General features: G+C 43.7%; 1 protein-coding gene across 4 annotated transcripts in view; it reads left to right on the forward strand.

Moving 5' to 3' along the window:
- Positions 1 to 21,186, forward strand: part of LOC110520618 (E3 ubiquitin-protein ligase MID1) — a 76,561-nt gene that overhangs the window by 9,401 nt on the left and 45,974 nt on the right. The window contains exon 1 of one of the 4 annotated variants that reach the window (XM_090230442.1): positions 3,910 to 4,240. The exons of 2 other annotated variants lie outside the window; for them this stretch is intronic. The gene's annotated coding sequence lies outside the window, so the exon portion shown is untranslated. Of the gene's footprint in view, positions 1 to 3,909; positions 4,241 to 21,186 lie in introns of those variants that run through there. One more of the 4 variants, XM_036975246.2, reaches the window with a different exon arrangement.

Below are 21,186 nucleotides of genomic sequence, written 5' to 3' on the forward strand. Positions count from 1 at the left end.
TTGGCATCTACCCTCGGTGGTGGCTCCGATGCGGGACGCAGACCCCGCTCTGCCAACTTTGGTGGCGCCTCTGGTACTGGGATCATCGCCGGAAGCTCCGGACCTTGAATCATCGCCGGTGGAATCGAACCGTGGATCATCGCTGGGGGCTCCGGACCGGGAACCGTCGCTGGAGGCTCAGGACCGGGAACCCTCTCTCGAGGCTCTGGACTGCAGACCGTTGCTGGAGACTCTGGACTGCCGACCGTCGCTGGAGGCTCTGGGCCATGGATCATCACTGGAGGCTTCGTGCCATGGATCATCACTGGAGGCTTCGTGCGTGGAGCAGGCACAGGATGTACCAGGCTGGAGACACGCACTGGAGGCCGGGTGCATGGAGCTGGCACAGGATATACTGGACCGTGGAGGCGCACTGGAGGTCTGGAGCGTAGAGCTGGCACAACTCGTCCTGGACAAAGGACCACCTTCGCATGGCAAGTGCGGGGAGCTGGCACAGGACGCACTGGGTTGTGAAGGCACACTGGAGACACAGTACGTCTTGTCACGAACTGGCTCAAAGCCCGTAACAAAAGGGAGACAATGTGGAGATAAGGAGTAACAAAATATATATTTATTAAATAAGTAACTAAGTATAATATACAATGGTGTGTGTAATCAGTAATCAGTAGTGTAAGTGAGTGTTTTGCATGCATGAATGTGATAATGCAGGGTGTTGAAAGACGCTAAAGCAAACAACCAAAAACCACCAAGAAACACAACAAAATCTATAAAGGTGTCTGCATAGAGAGAGTCTCCTCTATCCTGGAACACACCGGGCCCAGGTGTTCCCCATGTAGCTGACGACCCTCCCAACTCCGCCCAGCGGCATCCTAATAAGGAAACTAGAACAAAGAGAGAATACGGCAGACAGAGTGGGAGGGTCGTCACAGTATGGCCGGGGCAGGATATACTGGGCTGTGAAGGCGCACCGGAGATACAGCGTGTAGAGCCGTTGCAGGATATCCTGGACCGAAGAGGCCAGGCGCTGGAGACCGGGCGCGCTGAGCCGGCACCACCCGTCCTGGACAGATGCCCCCTTTCGCACGGCAAGTGCGGGGAGCTGGCACAGCACGCACCGGGCTATGGATGCCCACTGGAGACACACTGCATATCACAGCAAAACATGGTGCCTGCCCGGTCACATGCTCCCCACGGTGAGTACGGGGAGTTGGCTCTGGTTTAAGTATTCATGTCTTTGACAGGTGTTGTGCCAAAAATCTCCCCCTTGCCAGACCCCACCCCCCCCCCACATAATAATTTCCTTAATATTTTGGCTAGAGTCAAATACTTCCTATAGAACAAACTTCACGTCAGGATCGGCTGTCACGTTCTGACCATCGTTCGTGTGTGTTTTCCTTGTTTTCAAACTTCACGTCAGGATCGGCAAGCAAAATTAATAATTAATGTATGTGTGTTATATTAAACATAGAAGAGGGAGTAAAATGTTGGCAAACAATAAACATTTCAGAACATCTACGGCTGAATTACTATCCTTACACTTTCAGAAATACTAGTTGAATAAGACATGGGAGAGATGACGAATTATTTATAGACTAATACAAATCAGTAGCAGATTTAGGTACGGGCGACATGGGCCCAGGGCGGCTTCTTGCTGGGGGTGGACATGGGCGCCCCAGGGTACGGGAGGGGGTGGGCACGGGCGCTGAAGTGGGGGTTCGCCAAGGGCGCCATACAAGCTTGAACCACCACATACACTTGAAACAAATAACTAAACCGAAAACTGAGTGAAGAGCAGATATTTCAACTAGCAAGCAAGTCGCAGCAATGAAGAACGTGAAGGGGGGAGAATTCTGGCAGGGTGGGGGGGAGATTTTTGGCACCAGCACTGTTGAGAAATAAATCTGACATTGTTATTTGAAAGCTGGGATTCCCCTCTATTAAATAGTAGACTATGTAATCCAGACAATGTTACAAAATATTCAAAGAATAGCCTAATTGACAAATAACTTCCATGCTGTGTGCATAGATCTCCCCTGAAACATGAATATTTTAGCCTTTTCAAGGTTAAAGATAAACATGTATTAGCTACTTTGCTTTGAAGAAGCCTACTTTATCCATTTAATCCCTGATTCATTGAATGAGGGAATAATTGTATAAAGACAGAAAACTATTTGGTTGTAATGTTGCAACCTTTTATGTAAAGGGTTGCCAGCCGTCCTCCAGGAGGATTAAGTATACTGGGTGTGCTGTCTTTTCATTGTAGCCCTGCTCTAACGCACAACAGTATATTTATATATTCTTAATTCCATTCCTTTACTTTAGATTTGTGTGTATTGTTGTGATATTTTTAGATATTACTGGTTAGATATTCCTGCACTGCTGGAGCTAGAAGTTACAAGCATTTCACTACACCCGCAATAACATCTGCTAAACATGTGTATGTGACCAATAAAATTAGATTTGATATAGCCTAAACACCAGCTTCTCAACAGGACCTTGATAAGCAGACTCGGGTGTGTTTCAGGGCTAGATCAAAAGCCTGCGGCCCAGTACCTCTCCAGGTGCAGGGTTGACCACATGTGTTTTATACAGTAGCCTAACAATGCAGTTATTCTACTTTGTGGAGGGTGAAGTGCCTTGATTGATTTGAGAGCACAATGGCAGGAAATAGTAGGTCTATATGGGATCAAAAACCAGCAGCCTTCTAGTGTCAATACCACATGTATGAAGACTTTTGAATGTAGACAATATAGAGACGCTACCAATTATTTATCATTAAAAAAAAAAATGGTTCAAAATCATGGAGAAGTCATGGAAAAGTCATTGAAATTCCATCTGTCAAAATGCGTATGAATAATTAGAGGTCTCTATAGCATACTGTTGTTTGGGAATTTCTGTGAACATAGTCTAATGGACTGATTTAGAAAAATACAGGTCCTGCACTTCTTTCATCCAACTGGGTCACGTCCATAAATATACAACCAAAAGATAATAAAGTACGAATTCGCTTATAATGAAAATATCAACAACAACAAAACATGTTCTAACGGATACATTTATGCTTGAGTATTGTTTTCTTTGGCAGCTGTGGTATAAGCGGGATAATTCCTCCGTTCTGTACATTACCTTGGGGGGAAAACTCCACCAGCGGACTCAGCCTCGTCCTGCTGCGTCGTCCATTACTTCCAAGGTAATGTACAGAACGTGTGCGTTTATCCCTTACTTATTTGTTTCATTAGCCTTGTGTTTTTCAGAAGTGAGCCTTGGGGGAGATCCTCTTACTGATGGGGCAGCAGAGTAATTAAAATCTTGAACCTTTGCCATGGTTACCGTGGGTACATCCACATCAGATGCTAATTTACATTGCCAATAGAACTGTCTGTGGGGGGACAATAAGGTAGAATAAAACAATGATAGGGTTCTTATAGAATGATGCAGATTTAGTTCAGTAAAGTGTCGTTCATACTGGATTTATCCCTCAAATTAATGTTAAGTCTCCTGGCTGGTTGAATACAGAAATATTCATTAGAGCCTCATAATAAATCTGTGAAACATTTATCGCTAAAACACGCTCGCATTCACTTGCATTACATCTCTGTTCTCAAAGCTGACCATGCTAACATTGGAGACATCAATGAAGACGTCGCCCTTCCACCCTAGTTAGATCTTGTGGTCTTGGAATTGAACATTTATTTGACCATTCATGATCTCATGAGTAGCTTTCATTGAGCAGTGTTGTCTGTCTATTGTGATGATGAATGGGTGTGTGGATGGGATGCAGCGAAGCAGCCTAGCCTTGGAGGCTGGCCCCATCTGGCTTCAGCCTGGTTATGTTCTAGAGTGAGTTCCAGCCCCATCCCCAGCCTCATCACAATAGAGTCCCCAAGGTTCCCCCTGCTCCCCAGCCTTTGTCTTCACATTGGCTTACCTTTTGTCTCATGACGTGGAGAATGGATAGATGGGGAAAAGAGAGCCCTAGCCCTTAATGGAGGCAGCGTCCTTGAAATAACCCAGTGGAAATTACGCTTCCCCAGCATGTTACACGCTTCCGTGAGCATACAGCCAGGGCTGGGGCTGAGGCAGAGGGAGGGAAGGCACCACAGTAACTAGGTGGCTGTGTTATGTTTGGAGGCAGAGTTTCATCCATGTGCCAGTGACATGCAGTAGAGGGTTTAATAACCATTCAGTGGGAGTTGCATCATTCCTCTCTGTTGGATAAGACCACCCTGGAACGTATTATGTGAGTACTGCTTACGCTGTGAAGGCTGTATATTGTGGAAAGTTGTTATAATTTATGAGTGTAGCTATTTATTATGATGTCATAGAGAGCGGTAGCATCTTGAGATTCTTTACATGCTGATTCATGATATCAACAGTATACTTTTACTTGTAAATGAGTTACAGGAATCCTTTCGATTTTTGTTTGAAGTGTTTGAAGGATATCACATTACTTTTGTGGAGCATTACCCTCTTATTTAGTATATTTATGAACCTAAATAAACTATTGTTTGATGATGGGGAATAATGTGGTTAGTTTTCATACACCTGTACCTGAAACCTTTATACATTTGAGAAGTGTATTATGTTCAGAAAACTTAATGTATGAATCTGTTTAGTTGCGATCATATGGACTAGTTAAATGCTTCAATAACCAGACTAAACCAAGAGTACTGGGAGAAGTAGATTAATTATTGGATGGATGGTGTGAACCCAGTCCATAATATGACACATCCTACATCTGACTCACCCATGTGCGCTAGACTCTTCGAACCATTAGGCCTCAGCGCTTTCTCTATTCCGTCCCTTATCTTGTCCTTCAAGGAAGGTTTTCCCAACCGGCAATATCTTCTATTGGTCGTCTTAAGCACCACCAAGGAAAGAACCCCTGGCGGATTAATATTAATCTGCTTGGAATATTTATTCTATATTATGGTTCTATATTATGGTCAGAGCAAACAGTAGATGCTTATGTATATATATACTACCGTTCAAAAGTTTGGGGTCAAAGAAAAGCAACTTTTTTGTCCATTAAAATAGCATCAAATTGATCAGAAATACAGGGTAGACATTGTTAATGTTGTAAATGACTACTGTAGCTGGAAACGGCAGATTTTTTATGGAATATCTACGTAGGAGTACAGAGGCCCATTATCAGCAACCATCACTCCTGTGATCCAATGCACGTTGTGTTATCTAATCCAAGTTTATCATTTAAAAAATATAATGTATCATTAGAAAACCCTTTAGCAATTATGTTAGCACAGCTGAAAACTGTTGTGCTGATTAAAGAACAATAAAACTGGCATTCTTTAGACTAGTTGAGTATCTGGAGCATCAGCATTTGTGGGTTCGATTACAGGCTTAAAATGGCCAGAAACTCGTCAGTCTATTCTTGTTCTGAGAAATGAAGGCTATTCCATGTGAGGAATTGCCAAGAAACTGAAGATCTCGCACAACAATATGTACTACTCCTTTCACAGAACAGTGCAAAGTGGCCCTAACCAGAATGGAAAGAGCAGTGGGTGGCCCCGGTGCACAACTGAGCAAGAGCACAAGTACATTAGAGTGTCTAATTTGAGAAACAGACACCTCACAAGTCCTCAACCGGCAGCTTTAATAAATAGTACCCACAAAACACCAGTCTCAACATCAACAGTGAAGAGACAACTCCGGGATGCTGGCCTTCTAGGCAGAGTTGCAAAGAAAAAGCCATATCTCAGACTGGCCTATAAAAAGTAAAGATTAAGATGGGCCAAAGAACACACTGACAGAGAAATGACAACTCTACATATGCAACTCTGCGTATGTGGTAACTCCTTCAAGACAGTAGGAAAAGCATTCCAGGTGAAGCTGGTTGAGAGAATGCCAAGCGTGTGCAAAGATGTATCAAGGCAAAGGGTGGCTACTTTGAAGAATTTCAAATATAAAATATATTTTGATGTGTTTAACACTTTTGTGGTTACTACATGATTCCATATGTGCTATTTCATATTGTTGATTTCTTCACTACTATTCTGCAATGTAGAAAATAGTCAAAATAAAGAAAAACCCTTGAATGAGTAGGTGTGTCCAAACGTTAAATATATATATACACTACCGTTCAAAAGTTTGGGGTCACTTAGAAATGTCCTTGTTTTTGAAAGAAATTCAGTTTTTTTGGCCCTTAAAATAACATCAAATGGATCAGAAATACAGTATAGATATGGTTAATGTTGTAAATGACTATTGTAGCTGCTACTGTGTAAATATATGAAACAAAATAACCACTTTTAGTTCATTAATGAATATTCAAAGCCTTCTGGATTGGATGAAGCTGTATTTGCTGCCTGTCTAATGTCCATCTAGAACCTCGCCGTCTCAGTTTGTACTCGTATGTAATGCCTCAGTTAACTATAACACTGTCAGATGTGGCTTACACAATTATGTACCAGACGTTCATTGTTATCGGTATGATTATGTTTTTGAGGGAAGTTTGTTTAGAAGTGAGTTATAGTTAAAAACCTTAAAGCTTTTGGTTTCCTGACTCTTTTCTCTCAGAAAATCATAACTGCAGCTTTGTTTGCCAGCCTGGATTCAGGATCAAGTTGGATTTTCATGTGGGCGACGTGGAGACAGTTGCTAAGCCGCAGTCAAGACATGTCCTTTTGGAGTGGTTCAAAGCAACGTTTCCACTCAAGCCTTATTTCAGCTTCAAATGGGTGTGATATTGTACTTGACCTTCTGCTGGTAAACTAGTTGTTACCAGTAAAAAAATAAATAAATATTGTCCCCAAATAACCTGGACTGCTGAAGCAATGACACTGCAGCGTCTGTCATAATGGCATTTCTAAAACAAAAAAGCTGAGTGGAAATGCTATTATGGAGCAATCCTGTTTACTCGGGAGGTTTACCTGGAAACTATACAAATGGAATAGAATAAGAGCTATTTCAATACAATCCTTCCAGGAGGATTCCTACACTGCTGGAATTTCAATTGTGTGGCGTATATCACGTATACAGTATGTGTCAGAGTTAGCTTGTGGAGTTGTTTTCACGTGCTGTAATAAGGGGGGGGGGGGGGGGGGCATACTTCTGTCAAGCGAAATGAGAATAATCAAACATGGCGTGTATACAGCATTTGCAAAGTAGTTCTTGAGTAATTTGGTACATCTTTTTTTGTCTTATCTTTAGAAACGAGGGTACATTTTTTCATAATGATGTATGCATTTCATATTTCACAATTATCACACTGCGTTTGACCTATTTTGTCGGAAGCTCCTCTCAAGCTACGATGTGAAGAGGGGGTCAGTTGACGCAGGTATACTAGACACCAACTTGACCACTTCTGTTGGGAAGCTTTTGTACAAACCTTCCATCTGTACCATTCCTCAAGCCTCTCCATGTCAAACAATCAGTTTAAGAGAATATTTTGGGGTCAGTGGGAACAGAAAGACCCTTCACACGTCCAGTCCCATTGTGCAGAGAAAGCCTTTGTAAACAAATTGCTTTGCCTTTTGAAAACATTCTACCAGTCTTCACAGTAGGGGGTGGAGAGAAGGAGAGCAGGAGTGACTGGCAGCCATGGGCCTGACTCGGAGACAAGCAGGCTTTCATCTGAGATGGAGCGAGAGAGCTGAGCTGGAGGACTTTCCATGAAAAGATTAGAGTGCTGTTTGGCACAAGAATCAAGATGCACTGTGGATCTGTCACACACCACCATGGCAACCAAAGCCTTACACCCCCCCCTACCAACTCTCCTCAATGCCATCCCTTCTCATGCAATTAAAAAGGATCTTACTGTATGGGTTGGATACTTTTTCATACTGTACTCGCTTGTAACTGTAGCATATGAGCAGTGAAATCGCACGGTGAACAATAATGCATCTACAGTACATAGCTAAGTACACATATATTTCATGTGTCAAGTCTCTTATTGCAAAATAATAGGAGTCATTTATCTCCATTATCAATATACAGGCCAGCTCAACTGTCCCAACTCCCTATCCCAAAATCCCCATATCCCCATTCCTTATCACCATATCCTCACCCCCATATCCCATATCACCATCCCCATATCCATATATCGTCACCCCCTTATAAACCATATCACCATACCCATATCCCCATATCCTCACCCCCATATTGTATCACCATATCCCATCCCCTTATCATCATCCCCATATCCCCTTATCATCATCCCCATATCCCCATATGCCCCTCACCATATCCCCTTATCCCCATATCACCATCCGCATATCCCAATCACTATATCCCCATATCCACATATCCCCATCACTATATCCCCATATCCCCTTATCCCCATCACATTATCCCCATCACCATATCCCCTTATCCCCTTATCCCCATCACCATATCCCCTTATCCCCATCACCATATCCCCATATCCCTATCACCATATCCCATCCCCATATCCCCATATCACATCCTCATATCCCCATACCATCATCCCCATATCCCCTTATCCCCATCCCCATATCCCCATATCCCCATCACCATATCCCATCCCCATATCCCCATATCATCATCCCCATATCCCCATATCATCATCCCCATCTCCCCATATCATCATCCCCATATCCCCATATCATCATCCCCATATCCCCATATCATCATCCCCATATCACCATATCCCATCCCCATATCATCATCCCCTTATCCCCATATCATCATCCCCATATCCCCTTATCCCCATCACCATATCCCATCCCCATATCCCCATATCATCATCACCATATCACCATATCCCATCCCCATATCATCATCCCCATATCCCCATATCATCATCCCCTTATCCCCATATCATCATCCCCATATCCCCTTATCCCCATCACCATATCCCATCCCCATATCCCCATATCATAATCACCATATCCCCATATCATCATCACCATATCCCCTTATCCCCATATCATCATCCCCATATCCCCTTATACCAATCCCCATATCCCCTTATCACCTTCCCAATATCCCCTTATACCCATCCCCTTATCCCCTTATCACCATCCCCATATCCCCTTATACCAATCCCCATATCCCCATATCATCATCCCCATATCCCCTTATCCCCATCCCCATATCCCCATATCCCCTTATCACCTTCCCCATATCCCCTTATCCCCATATCCCCTTATCCCCATATCCCCTTATCCCCATATCCCCTTATCACCTTCCCCATATCCCCTTATCCCATATCCCCTTATCACCTTCCCCATATCCCCTTATCCCCATATCCCCTTATCCCCATCCCCATATCCCCTTATCCCCATATCCCCTTATCACCTTCCCCATATCCCCTTATCCCCATATCCCCTTATCCCCATATCCCCTTATCCCCATATCCCCTTATCCCCATCCCTTATCCCCTTATCACCTTCCCCATATCCCCTTATCCCCATATCCCCTTATCCCCATATCCCCTTATCCCCATCCCCATATCCCCTTATCCCCTTATCCCCATCCCCATATCCCCTTATCCCCATCACCATATCCCCATCACCATATCCCCATCCCCACCCCCATGTCCCTATCCCCGTGTCCCGTATATCTCCATGCAGGGCACTGCTGTACCCTAATTACCAACCAGGGATGTCTCCTTGGAAGCCAGACTCCCCTGTCCCCGCCACCAGGTTTGATTGACAGCCTTCCACCACAGGAGGGGGATTATTTACCTCCTAAAGTCTCCAGGGACTAAGTTAACGATCCCAGCCAACAACACAACACAAAGAGGAAGTTAATGATCCCAGCCAACAACACAACACATAGAGGAAAAGCCTGAGAAGTCACTTCTGCCTGCTGGAGTTATTTGAAGCACACTTATTTTTGAGGGGGATTAGAGAAGAGAAAGAAACGATTGTGTTGTGTGTGTGTGTGTGTGTGTGTGTGTGTGTGTGTGTGTGTGTGTGTGTGTGTGTACGTGTGTGTACGTGTGTGTACGTGTGTGTACGTGTGTGAGGAGAATTTCACAAATAGTGGCAAAGGCAGATGAAGCAGGAGAGACCAACCTAGGCTGAGAGAGAGAAAGAGGCTCCCGAAGTTAGAAAACTGATGTTCTCAGCACTTTGCCACTCTTCAAGGTGTCTGTGACAGTGCTGTGTTCATCTGTCACCCAGGCTGTGTGTGGAGAAGTGACTGGTCACGGACAATGGCAATCTTTTGGGTTTTTATTAGATATCACATTTTATCATGGTAGTAGGTGTGGTGGTGGTGATTTGTCCTTTGTAGGGTGATATTTTTATCAGTGTGTGTGGTTGTGTGTGTGTGTGTGTGTGTGTGTGTGTGTGTGTGTGTGTGTGTGTGGTTGTGTGTGTGCGCGCGCGCGCGTGTGTGGTTGTGTGTGTGTTTGTGTGTGTGTGTGTGTGTGTGTGTTTGTGGTTGTGTGTGTGTGTGTGTGTGTATGTGAAATATTCAATCAATAATTTGATATTTCCCTCTGGCTTTGTTTGCATTGTTCATCTGTATGTTTCATCAGCTGGAACATGATGGGGAAGTATGCATTAAGTCACTATTGATTGATAGTGCCAGTATTTGTATGCAGCTGGGAATATATAAAAAAATATGGCTGAGACGAATACAGCTCCACTGTTGTTGCTGTGGCATCAGAGGGGCTGATATGCCAGTGTTGATTAGGAAGCAGAACAGTTTGATCCTGGTAAATGTAGATTTCCCGCCTACAGTAGATGGACAATCTCAAAAGTAATTATTTATCATGAGAGGACCATAAACAATAACTCTTTTTTTTTTAACTAGGCAGATTCTTATTTTCAATGACGGCCTAGGAACAGTGGGACCTATTCAGAGGCAGAATGACAAATTTGTACCTTGTCAGCTCGGGGATTTGAACTTGCAACTTTCCGGTTATTAGTCCAATGCTCTAACCACTAGGCTACCCTGCCGCCCCTATACTGCCAGAAAGATGATATAATCACCTTTCTGGTAAAACTCGTCTCATATCATTGTTTCCTATACAACTAAAGTGGGGGCTTGAAATAATCTAAATTATTTCTAAATATAGTAAGAATCAAATTATAAACAACCTTTCTTATAACTGTCAAATAAATATCAACAAATCAAATGTTTTTGGTCACATACAACATATTTGGCAGATGTTCTTGCAGGTGTAGCGATATGCTTGTGTTCCTAGGTCCAACAGTGCAGTAGTATCTAACAATTCACAACAATACACACATCTAAAAGTAAAATAATGAAATTAAGAGATATATAAATATTAGGAAGAGCAATGTCGGATTGACATTGATTAAAATGCAATAAATAGAATACAGTATATTCATGTGAGATGATTAAAGCACTATGTAAACATTATTAAAGTGACTAGTGTTCAATTATTAAAATGGCTGGGGATTCCATGTCTATGTATATAGAGCAGCAGCATCAAAGGTGCAGGGTTTAGTAACTGGGTGGTAGCCGGCTAGTGATGGCTATTTAACAGTCTGATGGCCTTGAGATAGAAAATAACACCTCCACCTCGCTGATCCTCAACACAGGGGCCCTACAAGGGTGTGTACTCAGCCCCCTTCTGTACTCCCTGTTCACTCATGACTGGGTTTGAAGATGACACAACAGTAGTAGGCCTACCAGTGATGCGTTGTGCAGACCCCACCACCCTCTGGAGAGGATGCTCTCAATTGTGCTTCAGTAAAAGTTTGTGAGGGTCTTAGGGGCCAAGCCAAATTTATTCAGCCTCCTGAGGTTGAAGAGGCGCTTTTGCTCCTCTGTGTGGGTGGACCAATTCAAATTGTCAGTGATGTGTAAGCAGAGGAACTTGAACCTTTTCACCTTCTCCAATGTGGTCCCGTTGATGTGGATAGGGACGTGCGCCAGGGCCCTCACCTCCTCCATGTAGGCTGTCTCATCATTGTTGGTAATCAGGCCTACTACTGTTTTGTCGTCTGCAAACCCAGTCATGGGTGAACAGGGAGTACAGGAGGGGGCTGAGTACACACCCTTGTGGGGCCCGTGTGTTGAGGATCAGAGAGGTGGAGGTGTTGTTTCCTACCTTCACCACCTGGGGGCGGCCCGTCATGAATTCCAGGACCCAGTTGCACAGTGTGGGTTTCAGACCCAGAACCCCGAGCTTAATGATGAGCTTGGAGGATACTATGGTGTTGAAGGCTGAGCTATAGTCAATGAACAGCATTCTTACAAAGGTATTCCTCTTGCACAGATGGGATAGGGCAGTGTGCAGAGCGAATTGAAGTGGGTCTAGGGTGTCAGGTAAGGTAGAGGTGAAATGATCCTTCACTAGCCTCTCAAAGCACTTCATAATGACAGAAGTGACTGCTACTGGGCGATAGTCATGTAGATCAGTTACCTTTGATTTCTAGGGTGCAGGAACAATGGAGGACATCTTGAAGCAAGTGGGGACAGCAGACTGGGAATGGGAGAGATTGAATATGTCCAGCCAGCTGGTCTGCGCATGCTCTGAGGACACGTCTAGGGATGCCGTCTGGGCCGGCAGCCTTGCGAGGGTTAGCACGCTTAAATGTCTTACTCACGTCGGCCACTGAGAATGAGAGCCCACAGTCCTTGGGAGCGAGCCGTGTCGATGGCACTATGTTATCCTCAAAGTGGGCGAAGAAGGTGTTTAGCTTGTCCGTGTCCACGACGTGGCTGGTTTTCCCTTTGTAATCTGTGATTGTCTGCCACAGACGTCTCATGTCTCAGCCGTTGAATTGGGACTTACAGAGGGAAAAACTACACTGTTTATATTCAACCATATTCCCAGTCACCTTGCCATGGTAAAATAACGTGGTTCGCGCTTTCAGTTTTGCACTAATTCTGCCATCTATCCACAGTTTCTGGTTTGTTTAGGTTTCAATAGTCACAGTGGGAACAACATCCCCTATACCCTTTCTGATGAACTCAGTTACCATGTCCGTGTATACGTCAGTGTTATTCTTAGAGGCTATCCGGAACATATCCCAGTCTGCGTGATCAAAACAATCTTGGAGCATGGATTCCGATTGGTCAGACCAGCGTTGAATAGACCTTAGCACTGGCATTTCCTGTTTGAGTTTCTGCCTATAGGAAGGGAGGAGCAAAATGAAGTTGTGAATTAATGATCAATGATGTTTACTCTCAGGTGTGGCCGGATATTGGGAGGTTGTTATTTGCAGATGATGAGGCCTTATGGAAGAGAGGAAGAAATGTGCCATACATAGTCAGGACGGTACAGGAAGCTATTGATGAGGAAGAGCGGTGGGCATTAATGTCAAGTTGTCAATGTCAAGTTCTCTGTAGAGAAAACTCAGACAGTGTTCTTTACCAGGAGAAAGGTGGGATATGAGGTATGCTTGAGGTTGTATGAGAGAAGCTTGGAGAGGGTGGGGGCCTTCAGGTTCCTTGGGGTATACTTTGACACTAGAATGGCCTGGGCAGAACACATTGAGAGAGTGGTGGGAAAGAAGCTGCTAAACGTGATGCGCTGTCTGACGGGGAAGGAGTAGGGGACTGGGTGTTCCTCATTGAGGACCATGTATGTTGCATTGATCTGATCTGTAATTGACTATGGCAGTATAGAGTATGGTTCTGCAGCCTGGACCTTATTGGAAAGGCTAGATGTCATACAGGGACAAGGACTCAGAATATGTAGTGGGGTGTTTCGGACCTCCCCAGTGGCTGCACTACAGGTGGAGATGAGGGAAATGCCATCGCAGATTAGGAGAAAGCAACTGGCAATTAATTATTGGGTCAACCTACAGAGACACGGGGTGCCTCATCCTTCAAAGGGAATTTTACAGGCATGCTTGGAACATGAGCGAGGACAGAACACGAGCTTTGGGTGGGAGGGTGGATAATACCCAGGCGAAGGAGATGGGACTGTATGGAAGGGAGTTTGGTCCAACGGTAGCGATTCCTGTAAATCCACCATGGCTACTCCCACCTCCAGTAGTTGATCTAGAAATGTTGGAGACACTACAGAAAGATAGGGAGGGTGTTGATCTATCTGATTGGAGAGACTACAGAAAGATAGGGAGGGTGTTGATCCATCTGATTTGCTTGATAGACGTCTGGATATTGTGACCATTTATGGTGGCCATTTACATAGATTCAAGAGATCCAAGGACAGGATGTACTGGGTCAACATTTGTAGTGCAGGAATGTGGGGTGCGAGTCAGGAAAACTATTACAGATCATCTGGCTGTATATATGGCAGAGCAGATGGCCATACTATTGGCCTTGCAGTGGGTGGAGGAAGTCAAGCCAGACAGAGTAGTTATTTGCTCTGATTCACGTGCAGTGTTGATGAGTCTCTAGTACTTTAGCTCACATAGCAAACAAGACATGTTTTATGAGGTGCTACAAACCCATTGCAGGATTAGAGTAATGAGTATACAGATAAGATTTACTTAGGTCCCAGCCCATGTGGGGGAGGAGGGGAAGGAGCCAGTTGATGTATTGGCTAAACAAGCACTTAGTACTGGGGATGTTAAGGTTGTAGTTTCCATGAAAAAGGCAGAGGCAAAAAGCCTGATATGGACAGTAGTGGTGCAGAGATGGTAGGTGCAGTGGAATAGAGATACCAAGGGCAGGCATATGTTTCAAGTACAGAGGAATGTCAGGGAGACGAGGACAGCAGGGAGGTACAAGATTAAGGGTGGGACAGTTGAACAAGACCTAAAAAAAGCATAAAGGAACCTAAAGGAAAACCTAAAGGAAAGCATCCAACAGGACAGTGTGATTATTGCCAGGAAACCGAGACAGTTGAGCATGTATTGCTACCGTGTGGGCAGTATCAGAGGGAAAGAGAGAGGCTGAGATCTAATATGAGGGAGAAGGGGATTCAGGAAATTAGTTTAAAGAGCATATTGAGTGGAACGTCATTAGACATAGTCTCAAATATTTTGTTATCTTTTTAAAGAGCAACGGGGCTGGCAAGTAGGATTTAGATTCTCCCTGTCTCTGGCCCACACTCCAGAATGGTAATGCACCCTGACATTGGATGCCAACCGCAGATAAAACCCCACTGAAGAAGAAGATGGAGTCGTGATCTGATTTGCCGAAGGGAGTGCGGGGGACGGCTTGTAGGCATCTCGAAAGGGGAATTTTCAGTAGTTGAGTGTTTTTACAGAACTTCGATAGAGTTTTCCTCAAATTTGCTTAGTTAAAATACCCAGCTACAATAAATGCGACCTCAGGATATGTGGTTTCCAGTTTGCATAAAGTCCAGTGTAGTTACTTGAGGGCTGTCGTGGTATCGGTTTTAGGGCTGTGACTATAGCCGAAGAGAATTCTCTTGGGAGGTAATATGGTTGGCATTTGATTGTGAGGTATTCTAGGTCGGGTGAACAAAGGGACTATGTTATCACAATCACACCATGGGTGATCATGAAACATACACCCCCGCCTTTCTTCTTCACAGAGAGTTCTTTATTCCTGTCTGCGCGATGAACTGAGAACCCAGCTAGCTGCATGGACGGGGACAGTATATCCCGAGAGAGCCATGTTTCTGTGAAACAGAGTATGTTACAATCCCTGATGTCTCTCTGGAAGGAGAACCTTGCCCTGAGCTCGTCTACTTTATTGTCCAGCGACTGAACAGGAGCGAGTAATATACTCGTAAGCGGATGGTGGATGGTGTGCATGCCTCCGGAGCCGGACTAGAAGTCCACTCCAAATACTTCTTCTACCCCGACGGCATCTTGGAGCAGCCTCTGGGACTTCAGTTCAATTGCCCTGGGGGGTACGAACAAAGGATTCTGGAAAGTCGTATTCCTGGTCGTAATGCTGGTGAGTTACCGCCGCTCTGATATCCAAAACTTGTGCCCCGGCTGTATGTAATAACACAAAAAACGTTCCGAGCTAATAATGTAAGAAATAACACACAAAAAAAACTAAATACAGCAAAGTTGCTTTGGAGCTAGAAGTAGAGCTGCCATGTCTGTCAGCGCTTACTTAATGACAATATACAATTGGAACCATTCAAATGCCTGCTGGCTCGTTACAACTTCAGCTTTAAGCACACATTGATTTTGGCCCTCTGTGACAAAGAGAAAGTAGTCTTGTTTCAATTCTAAATCCATCTGAGAACATCACAGCGAGATGATGTTTGCTGTAACCGCTAGAGCCCTCAAACTCAACTCTGGACCTCGAAGCCAGTTCCACTGCATTTTTTCAATGTTCCAATCTAATCAGGAACTGATTTAAAACCTGGGACACCAGGTGTGTGCGATTAATTATAAGGTAGCACAGAAAACCAGCAGGCTCTGGACCTCGTAGGGTAAGAGTTGAGTACCCCTGCTCTAGAGTCTCATACTTCGTATGCCATATTGTAAATGGATCTGTGAGGTTGGAGTTCCATCCTTTGTCTGGATAGGCCAGAAAAACCTACTCAAATGAGATGTCAGATTTCACATACTGCGGTTGGGTTCCCCTGCTCAGACATTGCGTGCATCAACCAATGGTTGCGTGCCACATCATCGACTGTGTCATCCGCTGACAGATTGCTGTAACATATGATGTGGTTAGATGATGCGTAAAATACCTATCCTGGCATGGTAAGATCTGGGCAGAGGAACGCAACCTGTGTCTCAGATGAGAGCGGAGCAGGACAACCAGAGATGTCACAGAGCAATTCACAGAGCGCTCTGTACAGAAAAATGTTGGTCAGAACTGGCCCAGAATCGCTCAAAGTCACCCAAATAGTGTACTTAACGTTTAAGAGGATTACTGTAGGCCATCAACATCATATTGAGGCAGATTTCCATGACAGATGCCATGCAGTTGCAGTGCACTATCCACTCACCCACTATTTATCTGGGAAGCTTCTGTTTTTATGAGTTCGCAAAATCAACTACACTGAACAAAAATATGAATGCAACATGTAAAGTGTTGGTCCCATGTTCCATGAGCTGAAATAAAAATATCAGAAATGTTCCATTCTGACATGACTTGCCCTATTGGGTGATGATCATAGGCACCTCTCTCTCTCTCTCTCTCTCTCTCTCTCTCTCTCTCTCTCTCTCTCTCTCTCTCTCTCTCTCTCTCTCTCTCTCTCTCTCTCTCTCTCTCTCTCTCTCTCTCTCTCAGTGGGAGAGAGGGGTGAAGTTGGACGTTTTATGATGGTCTAAATTGCTGCAGGAACTCTCTCTCACACAATTAAAGGGAAGTAGAAAAATCCCTTCGTTGCAACAGAGAGAGGTTTGTGACATCCAAGGTTGGATAATGAAACAATATTTCCGTAATCCATATGGTTGAAAGGACTCTTAAAGAACAATCATGTTGAATTCATTACTAATTTGTGATGTAACTAAGGACAGAGAACAACATAACTGTATCTCTGAATGTGTATATTTCCCAGTGATCAGATTCACATCTAGATGTTGTGGAACTTATATGATTAAATATGAAACTATTTGTGAGAAGATGTAATGTGGCGTTAGCCTTTTAAATGAGATAATTGTTTTTCATATGAAGTCTTAACCAGTCCGTGACCACACCCCCGTGAGCACAGGCATTATGTCATCATCAGGGAACGCCCCTTTATTTCAGAGCGCATAAAAGGACCCGTGATGAAATTTACATCAGACCAGTGGGACCGACAGCGTGAGGTGGAAGGTACTAAATGGTTAGACGCTCTGAAAACTTTCAACAGAGAATAAGAAAATCTCTATAGACCAGATAGCATAAAGCAGTGGCTACATGGCTGAGAAATGGTTTAAAGCTAAATAGCAAGCAGGCGGACGGTGTGAACCGGACGTCACAAATTATTAGCCTGATGAGGAGTTAGGGATCCCTTTTGGGAACATCCCCTCCCACGTTCAGCTGGAACGTGGCGCATGGAACGCAAAAATATTCTTAGAAATATTTAACCTCCACACATTAACAAGTCCAATACCTCAAATTAAAGATAAACACCTTGTTCATCTACTCAGCATGTCAGATTTTTTAAATGTTTTACGGCGAAAACACACCACATATTTATATTAGACCACCACCGAAACGAAGACAAGAGGCAGCCATTTTGTCCCAGAAAATATAAAATTATAAAAGCAGGATTAAAAAATAAATCATTCACTAACCTTTTGAAAATCTTCATCAGATGACAGAAAAGTTGCGCATCAAAACTTCAAAATTACATATTATATGTCGACTAAACAGGTCAAACTAAGTGCAGAATCAAGCTTTAGGATGTTGTAAACATACAAAAAAATTTCAATTCAACCGGTCATTGTTTGTCCTCCTCCGGAGTGCTGGAACAAAGGAACGGCTGGGACCAATTCGCGCCCTAACGCACAGGTATTTTCTCGCGGCACTCACTCAATTCACTCCCATAGGGCCAATTCTCGCGGGATTTGAACGATTAAACGCTCTACTGAATGAGGACATCTAGTGGAAGACATAGAAAGTGTCCCCAGATCCATAGCTGGTTGGGAAGGGTGGGGGCGATCACGTCAAAGTTGCCCCAACTTTCATGACCACAAAACTAGTTTGGAAGAATGCCTGCCCTATGAGTTCTGCTATACTTACAGACATAATTCCAACGGTTTTAGAAGCTTTAGAGTGTTTTCTATCCAGTAATAATTATTATATGCATATATTAGCAATTTTTGACAGATTTCTTTTTCAGTTTACTATGGGCACGCAATTCCTCCAAAGGGGGCAGTATTCTGCCTAGCCTTAAAATGGTTAGAAACTCTATTGAGTGAGAAAGATGAAGACTGTACAGGAACATTCCGTATGCAGCTGTTTAAGTACTTTAGTCTAGTAAACACAACCGAGAACCACCGGGTGGTACTCTGAAAGATCTATTATATAGAACATTTCCCTATCAAACGACCATTGGTACATCTGATGTATACATAATAACAGACCTACAACTACGAAAGACTTTGATCTCTGGTGAACAAACCAGAGACTTTCAGTCAAATTACTCCCCAGACGGACCGGCGATTTCAACAGAGAGACAACAAAGACATACACACGTAAATGTGTACATTGCAATTCTTTCGAATGAGCGGCCATTCATGTGCAAAGTATTCACATTTCCCTGAGCATAGTTCTCGGCTGTATGTACGTTAGTGAAGTACTTTCCCTTTTTCTCCAGCTCGTTCTTACATGCCCCTCCCTTTCCCTCTCTTTTGAATCCGCCATTTTGTGTAACAAGCCGTCATGTCGGTTTAGTCCACTAGGGACTTTTCATTGCATTATGTAGTAATCAATGTGTAAGCTATTCTGTTTGTGCGTTTATGTAATTCTGTGTGATTATTTAGTTAGTTAGTAAATAAAACATTAAGCCAATGTGTATATCACTGATTCATCACTTAGGGTTGTGCAGATCTGCAAGGATTTTGCAACATCCAGAATGAGACTAAAGGTAAATAAATTAATGACTGATTTATGACTGAAATGTAAGAGATCTTTATATCTTTAAGAGTTAATTCAGAAAACGGTAACTTGTTAAATAAACGTTTTCCGTGGTTCCCCATGATTGCTAATGAGTTCATTGTTACAGGATTAATTTAATCATCATAATAGTTAAACATAGTTAATTGATAATTGTCATCACCTTCAATGATAGTAAACATATGACAATTTTCACAAAAAGCTTATTTCTTTCAAATTGTGTGCACAAATTTGTTTACATCCCTGTTAGTGAGAATCCATCCATCTGACAGGTGTGGCATATCAAGAAGCTGATAAAACAGCATGATCATTACACAGGTGCACCTTGTGCAGGGGACAATAAAAGGCCACTCTAAAATGTGCAGTTTTGTCACACAACACAATGTCACAGATGTCTCAAGTTTTGAGGGAGCATGCAATTGGCACACTGACAGCAGGAATTTCCACCAGAACTGTTGCCAGATACTTTAATGTTAATTTCTGTACCATAAGCCGCCTCCAATGTCGTTTTAGAGAATTTGGCAGTACGTCCAACCGGCCTCACAACCGCAGACCACATGTGATCACGCCAGCCCAGGACTTCCACATCCGGCTTCTTCACCTGCAGGATGGTTCGAGACGAGCCACCCGGACAGCTGATGAATTTGTGGGTTTACACAATCAAAGTACTTCTGCACAAACTGTCAGAAACCGTCTCATGGAAGCTCATCTGCGTGCTCATCATCCTCACCAGGGTCTTGACCTGACTGCTGCGTCGTAACTGACTTTGGCGTCGTAACCGACTTCAGTGGGTAAATGCTCACCTTCGATGGTCACTGGCACGATGGAGAAGTGTGCTCTTCACGGATGAATCCCGGTTTCAACTGTACCGAGCAGATGGCAGACAATGTGTATGGCGTTGTGTGGGCAAGCGGTTTGCTGATGTCAACATTGTGAACAGAGTGCCCCTTGGTGGCGGTGTGTATAGTATGAGCAGGCAGAAGCTACGGATAAAACAATAAATATCATTTTATCTTGAAGGCACAGAGATTCCTTGATGAGATCCTGAGGCCCATTGTTGTGCTATTCATCATCCACTGCCATCACCTCATGTTTCAGCATGATAATGCACGGCCCCATGACGCAAGGATCTGTACACAATTCCTGAAAGCTGAAAATGTCCCAATACTTCCATGGCCTGCATACTCACCAGACATGTCACCCGTTGAGCATGTTTGGGATGCTCTGGATCGTCGTTTACAACAGCATGTTCCAGTTCCCGCCAATATCCAGCAACTTAGCACAGCCAGTAAAAAATTAATTGGACAACATTCCACAGGCCACAATCAACAGCCTGATCAACTCTATGCGAAGGAGATGTGTCAAGCTGCATGAGCCAAATGGTGGCCACACCATACACTGACTGATTTTCTGATCCATGCCCCTACTTAAAAAAATAAATGTAATGTCATCACCGTAACCCTACTGACTGGGCAGAGGTCAATTCATCGTCTTTTCCAAGTTGGTTCAACGTAATTGAATTGAAATGACATGGAAACAACAGTGATTCAACCAGATGGTGCCCAGTGGATAATTGCTCTAATCTTGTTCAATGGGCCACTGAAGTATTTTGATTCATTAATCAATCTTTTCTCAACCCATAGAAAACTGGATTACATTTTTCATAGCTTTCTGAAGTGAAAAAGAAAACATGAACATACGTGTTCTCATGGCAGAGGTTCTGCTGTGGGTAATGACCAATCTGAATGGATTACTGCCAGAGCTCTGTAGCCAGCATGCTGTTCTGGGACCTTAGTGCTGTATACTAACACGGGGCCTTATTAC

The sequence above is a fragment of the Oncorhynchus mykiss genome, chromosome 3, assembly GCF_057628025.1.
Source record: "Oncorhynchus mykiss isolate SJ-2025 chromosome 3, ASM5762802v1, whole genome shotgun sequence".
Lineage (NCBI taxonomy): Eukaryota > Metazoa > Chordata > Actinopteri > Salmoniformes > Salmonidae > Oncorhynchus > Oncorhynchus mykiss.